This window comes from Telopea speciosissima, chromosome 1, assembly GCF_018873765.1.
Source record: "Telopea speciosissima isolate NSW1024214 ecotype Mountain lineage chromosome 1, Tspe_v1, whole genome shotgun sequence".
NCBI lineage: Eukaryota > Viridiplantae > Streptophyta > Magnoliopsida > Proteales > Proteaceae > Telopea > Telopea speciosissima.
This window is the reverse complement of record NC_057916.1, coordinates 83,867,670-83,876,108: the sequence shown is the minus strand read 5'-3', so window position 1 is coordinate 83,876,108 and position 8,439 is coordinate 83,867,670.

The following is an 8,439-nucleotide window of genomic DNA, read 5'->3' as shown; positions in this document are numbered from 1 at the left end:
GCAATACGATTGGAACCTGCCCTTTCGTTGGTGGATGAGAAGAACGACCTCCTCAGCTTCGAACAAGGAGTTGAAGTGACATTGATGATGGAAGCAGAAAAAGGGTTTGGTCTTTTGCAATTCGGAGGGGAGAGCAGGTTGCGGCGAGTATAGAGGGAAGCGAACCTTAACAGAGTTTGTCTCAAGACTCTAGGATTATTTCCGATCAAGGTTTTAGCCGTTCAGAATTTGTACAGGCGAGGAGTGTTTACTTGCGAGTGAGAGAGGGATAAATAGAAATCATTTAGAATTGATTTGAAAGAGAGGGAACGAAATAATGGTAGAGACTGGTGCGTATCTTTGGCGCCACACCTTCTCTATTTAATAATAAATATCTCCCATAAATTTCTTCCTTGGAATATTCATTTTCTCCACTATTTTATGTCACCCATTCAAGAAAAAGAAGGTTAGGCCGATGCAATGAACAAAAGCATGCCAAATTAACATACTAAAAAAGATACTTGCTATGCCCTTCTAACCACTACAAGACAATCGAGAAAGGGAAAAGGGATGATGCAAGCATGCCCCCCCCCCCCCCAACACACGCAGAAATTCTCTCTTATAGCATATATTTAAGAAGAAAATCCCCAAAATTTGATGAGTTATAGAATATAATAATTTATTGGTTGCAAAAGATGCAGCCAACTTGGTTCCTCAAAATATCATTAGATCTAAGAGATAATTTGCTTATAGAATATTGCTCATAAGGATTCTTGTATGTAGCAAAATTCTATCCCTTCTTAAATGGCCAGGATTGCAAACTACCAAAGCACCCAGTTCAGTTTAAAAAAATATTGTTATCAAAGAGAAATTCATTTTGAATCAAAAGAAATGAAGCTCACCAAATTAAGATGAAAATAAAAAAGGATATCAAATTCATACTTGCTGTGAATGCAAGGTCACAGATGCTAAAGAAATTACATGAGCCAGAATCAACAATGACCCAACAGTTGCCTTTGCAACAGAACCCAAGGATGGAATCTTCTCCAGTGTCATTGCCATCAAATCAAACAGTGGTCGAGCATCACCAATCTAGAAAATGCCAACTCAAAAATAGATTATTTGGCACAACAAAAACCCCAGAGAGAAAAATTAGGAGTACCCACAAAAACAACATGCAATGAATATGCATAGCACTTACTCCTTTAGCAATTTCCAATAAGCAATCTTCAATGAAGGTTGGGACTGAAATGTTTAAGTTTGACTCTTGCTGTCCTACCAATTCAACTGTTGCCTGAAGAGACTTCCTCAAATGCCTGCATAGAGCACTGATAATCCCAATTTCAGAGACTACGACTCGTGTTCTGAGTTGTCGAGCTAAAGCGTTGGTAATCTGAACATTATAAGATTTAATTTGTGGATCATGTGTAACATTTTTGTGATCCAGATGTCGAATGACAGCAGCTACAATCAACTGTTCAATTGCTGTATGTAAGCAATGGAGAGACAACCAAAATTGTTTGGAGTAAAAATAAACAAATATTATAAGATTCAGATAAGAAAGAAATATTTGGAGGGGAATAAGTCGGATACAAAGATGTATAAACATGAAATGTGAGAATTTCAAATGAGAATAAAGATGTGGTTAAACCTAAAAATCAATGCTTAGAAATTAAAATATAAGACTCACAAGGAACCAGACCAAATAGAACCAGGAGGCCTAATGCTCAACCCTACTGTATGATCACTGGGCAGCAATAAAGATAAAAATAAATAAATAAATGACCTAAAAAATACATAAGAAATGAACAGTAGGTAGATAATTATATATTTAAGCCACATTATTTGTAAGTAATTATAACTAATGAATAAAAGAGAAGGTACAGAAGTTTGGATAGGATTATTAAAACTGTCTCACATGAGCTTCTGAAACGGTAACTCAAATAAATGGAATTCCTCTGTGTGGCCAAAAGAAAAAGTTGTGGCAGTGATGAGGTCCAAAAAATATCTACATAGTGGTTAATGACTTAAGAAAAATTTTCCATAGCAATTAAAGAGAAGATTCAAAGTTACTTTATGTCTGCATAGCTTGTCTCTCTTCTAATAAATATTTTTTTATTTATAAAAAAAGGGGTAAAGTACACGTACCCCCCTATAATGTTGTTAGAAGTCATGTAATAGGGGTAGTTTAGGAACTAGTTCTATCACTAGTTGCCTTACTATGTAATTCTTCTTTATTTCTTTATTTCCCTTTTACCTCCCTAGGGAGGTGGATGTAATTCCATATTAGTTGTGATTAATGAATATATGGTGAATGGAGAAGTCTCTCCATTCACAATCGATTACAGCCCAAACACTCTCTTCTCTCTTCTCTTGCTATCTTCTTCTTCCTCCTCCAATCTCTTCCTTCTCCCTTCTTATTTCCTAAACCTAGAATCTAACTTGGTATCTGAGCGTTAGGTTTGAGAGTCCTATCATCTTTCTTTCCTTATTTTTTTCCCTCTCTTTGAGATCCTAGAACTCAAAGGATCTCAAGGAAGAGGTTCCTATGTAGACCTCTTGCTGAAGAGATGAAATAGGTCTTCTACAATCTATTTAGGTGATTGAAGATGGTCTTCGAACCACTGTGAAGCTCCATTGAAGCTGTATTGAAGGTTTCCGCCAGCTGCTGCTTGCAAGCCATGTCCTTCTCTTTCTCGGCAGTTTTTTGGAGCTTGGAATAGTTCAATAGGATCGTACAAGGGTCCTTTCTATGCTCCATGTGTGCTTCCTTGATGGATGAAGGCGCAGCTGAAGCATAACTCAGTTTCGTTGGACTGCTATTCTGCCCAGATTTCCGCCAGTTGCAGGTTTAAACCATGTCTCAGCTCCATTTCAGCATGGGTTTGGCTGTTGGAGCAGCCCACTAGGATCGCATAGGGGTCCTATTTCTGGCCTTTGTGTTTCCCATTGATGGATGAGACTTTCCTTTGAGCAGTACTCAGTTTTGTGGTGATTTTTTGCTGCCCAGGTAAACCCGATACTGCTGTATTTCTCTTGTTCTTACATTTAGGATATATTGGGCTTCTTGTTTGGTTGAGAGGTGATTATGACTACATCTTGGAGCTTGTGTAAGCTGTTCTTACTCTTTGAAGAGTGTGAGGCCTGATGTTTTAATGCACTTGAAGTGTTTGATTTAAGTCCTCTTAGACATTTGCTGCTAGGACTGCTTCGGCAGTGTGCTATCCTAGGCTGTTTGTAGGACTTCTTACTTGTTTGGGTTGAGTGTGTACTCCCCACTTGCCTTTGGTGATATTGTTTATTGTTGGTATCCATCATGGCTGGTTCGGATACATCTGTGCTTGGTACTGCTGATTCTCAGCCTCCCACTGTTGTCCCTCAGTTGGCTTATGAGAGTACTCATCAACAGATTTCTTTTGTGAAGCTTGATGGTACTAATTACCTGGATTGGTCACACTCTGTGAGACTTTCTCTCAGGAGTAAGGGAAAGCTTGGATATATAACAGGTGCTATCAAGGCTCCCACAGCTGGTTCACCGGCCTTTGATAAATGGGAGACCGAAAATTCTACTGTTATGACCTGGTTGATCTTCTCCATGAAGCCCGAGATTGGGAGAAGATTTATAAGGAAGGAAACCGCCAAAGCTATTTGGGATAGTGTCTCTGTGGCCTTTGACAGAGTGGGTGACACTGCCAAGGGCTATCAGCTCCATCAACGAATCCACTCATTGAAACAGGGTGACAGCACTATTTCCGAGTACTATAGTGCGTTCCTTAGTCTTGTGGAAGAGTATGATCATTGCAGAGACCTTCATTTGACCAACCCAGAGGATGAAGCCAAGGTGTATCTGACTCTTGAAAAAGAGCCTGTCTTCTCTTTGCTTAGTGGTTTGAACTCTGACTATGAGCCAGTTAAACTCCAGCTGTTGGGCCGGTCTCCCCTTCCCTCTCGTAGTGAAGTCTGTAGTTACTTACAGAGTGAATAGACCAGGCAACTTACTATGGCACCATCACCAGCACCATCTGAGAGGTCAGCCCTCAATTCTAGTTCTGTTCGAGACACCCGTGGAGGTGGTAGAGGCCCAGGGCCTAACCGTGAGGAAGCTAGTCTGTGGAGAGCAGCTTGGTGCCAGAGAGTTGGGCGAGACAGATTTAAATGTGATCATTGTGGTCGCACTGGACACACCAAGGATAGGTGTTGGTCTCTCCATGGTCGTCCTCCTAGTATACGTGGTCGTGGTGGCCGTAGTGGGGGAGCTCGGGCTCATTCCGCAGCGGCGACTGATGCTGATGCCCTACAGGATGACTCCACCTTTATGGATGCAGTGGTTCGCGAGGGTTGTGTAACAGTTAAACACATCTTCTACATCTAGTATGGCTGGATCCTCATCATCCTCGCTTTGCGGTCTCCACCTCGGCTTCCATGCGCGCCCGTCTTGGGTCATTGACTCGGGTGCCACGGACCACATGACCGTACGTCTCATTATTATGACTCCTATACCATTTGTTCTGGTAAGGACAAGGTTAGGGTAGCTGATGGCTCCCTTTCCTCCATATCTGGTAAGGGTAATATCCCTATGACATCATCTATTTTACTTTCTTCTGTTCTTCATGTCCCTAACCTTACTCTGAATCTTCTATCTGGGAGTCATCTGACTAAATCTCTCAACTGCTGTGTCACATTTTTTCCTTCTCACTGTCTTTTTCAGGATTTGGTGACGAAGAGCATTATTGGTAGTGGACGTGAGGAGAAAGGCCTCTACTTTTTTTATCCGTTTTTGCCCACAACTCATTCCTATGTGTGTGGCCGAAACGATAGTAGTTCTGTGGATTCTGTTATGTTATGGCATCGCTGTCTTGGCCATCCATCTTTTGTTGTAATGAGGAAACAGTTGCCTCACTTATTTTCATCTATTGCCTCTTCTCATGTTTTTAAATGTGAAACCTGTATGTTTGCCAAACATTGTAGGTCTTCATATCATTATCATGGTAATAGAACTGTTGCTCCTTTTCATATTGTGCATATTGATGTGTGGGGTCCTTCCCCTACTACTTCTTTATTTGGCTATCGTTATTTTGTGTCATTTATTGATGATTTTTCCCGTGCCACATGGGCTGTACTTTTGAAGCATAAGAGTGATGTTTGTGATGCCTAGGCTGTACTTTTGAAGCATAAGAGTGATGTTTGTGATGCCTTTCAGAATTTTTACCAAATGATTCTTACCCAATTTGAGACCCGCATCAAAATTGTGCGTTCTGATAAAGGGGGAGAGTACATGTTTGGTGGCCTTCAAGCCTTCTTTACTACTCATGGCATTATCCATAAGCTAGCGTGTGTTGACACGCCCCAACAAAATGGGGTTGCTGAGAGGAAAAATCGCCATCTCCTAGAGGTCACCCGTAGTCTCTTGTTGGGCATGCATGTCCCCAAGACCTTCTGGTCTGCGGCTCTTCTAAACGCCTCCTTTCTCATCAATTGTATGCCTACCAAGCTTCTTAACTACAAATCTCCCTTGGACATCTTATCTCTCAAGGTCTTTGTCTTTTCTCTTCCTCCTAGAATCTTTGGTTGTGTTTGTTATGTGCATGTTAACAAATCTGCTCGCACTAAACTTGATCCCAAAGCTCTTAAGTGTCTCTTTCTTGGGTACTCTTCTACTACCAAGGGGTACAGTGTTATCATCCTTCTTCGCGCCGGTTTCATTTCCAAGGATGTTACCTTCCTTGAATCTGTCCCTTTCCTTGTTCCTTCTTAGCATCCTCTTCAGGGGGAGAATTGTGGGAGTGAACAGGCTACTGATGATTTCTTCCTTTCTCTTAGAATCTTTGGTTGTGTTTGTTATGTGTATGTTAACAAATCTGCTCGCACTAAACTTGATCCCAAAGCTCTTAACTGTCTCTTTCTTGGGTACTCTTCTACTACCAAGGGGTACAGGTGTTATCATCCTTCTTCCCGCCGAAGTTTCATTTCCAAGGATGTTACCTTCCTTGAATCTGTCCCTTTCTTTGTTCCTTCTTAGCATCCTCTTCAGGGGGAGAATTGTGGGAGTGAACAGGCTACTGATGATTTCTTCCTTTCTCCTAGAATCTTTGGTTGTGTTTGTTATGTGTATGTTAACAAATCTGCTCGCACAAAACTTGATCCCAAAGCTCTTAACTGTCTCTTTCTTGGGTACTCTTCTACTACCAAGGGATATAGGTGTTATCATCCTTCTTCCCGCCGAAGTTTCATTTCCAAGGATGTTACCTTCCTTGAATCTGTCCCTTTCTTTGTTCCTTCTTAGCATCCTCTTCAGGGAGAGAATTGTGGGAGTGAACAGGCTACTGATGATTTCTTCCTTTCTCCTCTACCTACATCTCCTTTTCTGCTTGACATTGGAAAACATAGGACTATAGATGTGGTTGAGATTAATGATCAACCAGGGGGGAATACAGATTTGGTTGTTGAAAGTGGTTCTGGTAAGGAGAAGGATTACCACATTACATACAAAAAAGGTGAAGGCTTACATAATACAAGAAAGAAGACCTACCAAGAGTCCTCTTCAGATCCAGATCCACATCTTGAGATTCATCCTTCTCAATCAGGTGACATTTCTTCTCCTCCATCTGATTTGGACCTTCCTATTGCTATTAGGAAAGGGAAAAGAACTTGTACTAATCCTATATCCCAGTTTGTTTCCTATGATGCAATTTCTCCTATAGGCCTTGCCTTTATTACTGCTCTCTCTACTGCTTCCATTCCCAAGAATGTCATGGATGCTATGTTTGACCCAAAGTGGAGCCAAGCCATGTCTAAGGAGGTGATGGCACTTGAGAAGAATGGTACTTGGCAACTTGTTGACCATCCCAAGGGACGTGTCCTAGTTGGATGCAGATGGGTCTATACAATCAAGTATAAATCCGATGGCAGTATTGAGAGATACAAAGCAAGGTTGATGGCCAAGGGGTACAACTAAGTCTATGGAATTGATTACCAGGAGACATTTGCCCCTGTGGCCAAGCATAACTCCATAAGAGTTCTTTTATCCTTAGCTGCCAACAAAGATTGGCCTTTATATCAATTGGATGTGAAGAATGCCTTCCTTCATGGTGATTTGGAAGAGGAAGTGTACATACAAACTCCACCAGGCTTCAAGATGTCCTCAGCTGAAGGGAAAGTGTATCTCCTTAAGAAGGCTCTATATGGTCTCAAACAGTCACCAAAGGCATGGTTTGAGCGCTTCCGACAAGCCATTCTAAAGAATGGATATTCCCAGAGCCAAGCTGATCATACTCTCTTTACCAAGAGGAGTAATGGTACTATCACAGCTCTCATTGTCTATGTTGATGATATCGTGGTCACCGGAGATGATACAGCTGAGATAGGCAAATTGAAGAGCTACCTGGCACAGCAATTTGAGATCAAAGATCTGGGTCCCTTGAAGTACTTCTTAGGAATAGAAGTATCAAGGACCAAGAAAGGGATCAACATATATCAGAGGAGGTTTATTCTTGACCTATTGACAGAGACAGGGATGTTAGGCTGCAAACCAACTAGCTCTCCTATTGAGCAGAATCACAAACTAAGAGAGGATTGTGGTCCCTCTCTTGTTGATGCAGGGAAGTATCAAAGGCTAGTGGGGAAACTTATCTATCTCTCTATGACTCGGCCAGATATCTCTTATGCAGTGGGAGTTGTCAGTCAATTCATGCATGCTCCTAAGAGTGGCCATTTGGATGCTGTGTATCGCATTCTAAGGTATTTGAAGTCCTCTCCAAGGAAAGGACTGTTGTATGCAAGGCACAACCAACTGAGAGTGGAAGGTTTCACAGATGCCGATTGGGCTGGTTCTATTACGCAGACAGGAGATCTACCTCCGCTATTGTACCTTTGTGGGAGGTAACTTAGTCACATGGAGGAGCAAGAAACAGACATGTTGTGGCCAGATCTAGTGCCGAGGCGAATTTAGAGCTATGGCACATGGAGTGTGTGAGCTCATCGGCTGAAAAGACTTGTTCAAGAACCGGGTTTGACATCAAGGGCCCATGAGACTGTCTTGTGACAACAAGGCGGCCATCGATGTGCCCACAACCCCAGCAACATGACCGGACTAAGCACATTGAGGTTGATAGGCATTTCATCAAGGAGAAGATAGACTCTAGCTGTATTTGTACTCCTTTTGTGAAGACTGGTGATCAGTTGGCAGATATCTTCACCGAAGCTCTTGGCTCTCCTCGTTTAGTTCCTTCCTAAGCAAGTAGGAATGCATGATATATATTCTCCACTTGAGGGGAGTGTTAGAAGTCATGTAATAGGGGTAGTTTAGGAACTAGTTCTATCACTAGTTGCCTTATTATGTAATTCTTCTTTATTTCTTTATTTCGCTTTTACCTCCCTAGGGAGGTGGATGTAATTCCATATTAGTTGTGATTAATGAATATATGGTGAATGGAGAAGTCTCTCCATTCACAATCGATTACA